We start from the raw sequence: 850 nt of genomic DNA, 5'->3' as shown, positions 1-850 counted from the left end.
CATCTTAACCCCTCCTCAATCTGGGATCAATACAATATCTAATCTGATATAATCTCATCTAAATTAATTTGTGACCATGAGACCACAACTTGTGTCATGTATAGCTTGGTCAACAGATTCACATATCGATCAATAATATAAAATATACAAACATGTGATCATAATTAATAATTGACGTGGGTAGCTGAAAAAATATATATATTATGGGTGAGCTGTTTATACCCATGGGTTTGTGTTCGTTATAAACGTGATTAAATGTCCTTTTAAAAGCCCTCAAACACTTTTATGCACCATGTGGGGGGGATCGTGAAGCCCAGTTTTTTTTTCAAACCAGCTGTACTGACCTTCGATACTGCATGACTTTTTTGAAAGCTTCAAACTTCATCAATCACGTGGGTGTTGTCATTTTGATACAAGCATCAGCACAGTGTGCTCATTGTATATGTATTCATATGGTAGTACTTTTACAAGCTTATAACTAATAAATAGCTCAGGAAAGTGTGTTAAAGGAGTCAAAACATTATACACAGATATTTTCTACAAGGAGAAGGATGGTTCTGATGCCAGTACTGAACTGTAATGAGCAACATATTTCCTATGATTGATCTAACAAGAGCCAGGTATGCTTGAGCCATTTGGTCCCGTTTAGGATCACATCTTGTGACAGCATGTCCTGAAAAGGTGAGTCACTGTCTGTTTGTTTGATGTGCACCAAGGTTTGGATGGCAGCTTTCACACTTAAAATGAACCACACTAACCGAGCAAGTCTGTTTTAATTTAATAACTTTTTCAGCATTGTAAATCCTGCCCCCTTCTTTGCATCGTCAGCACATGCTTCAGTGCTCTGAGA

Source organism: Cyprinus carpio, chromosome B25 (genome assembly GCF_018340385.1).
Source record: "Cyprinus carpio isolate SPL01 chromosome B25, ASM1834038v1, whole genome shotgun sequence".
Lineage (NCBI taxonomy): Eukaryota > Metazoa > Chordata > Actinopteri > Cypriniformes > Cyprinidae > Cyprinus > Cyprinus carpio.
This window is presented reverse-complemented; position numbering follows the sequence as displayed.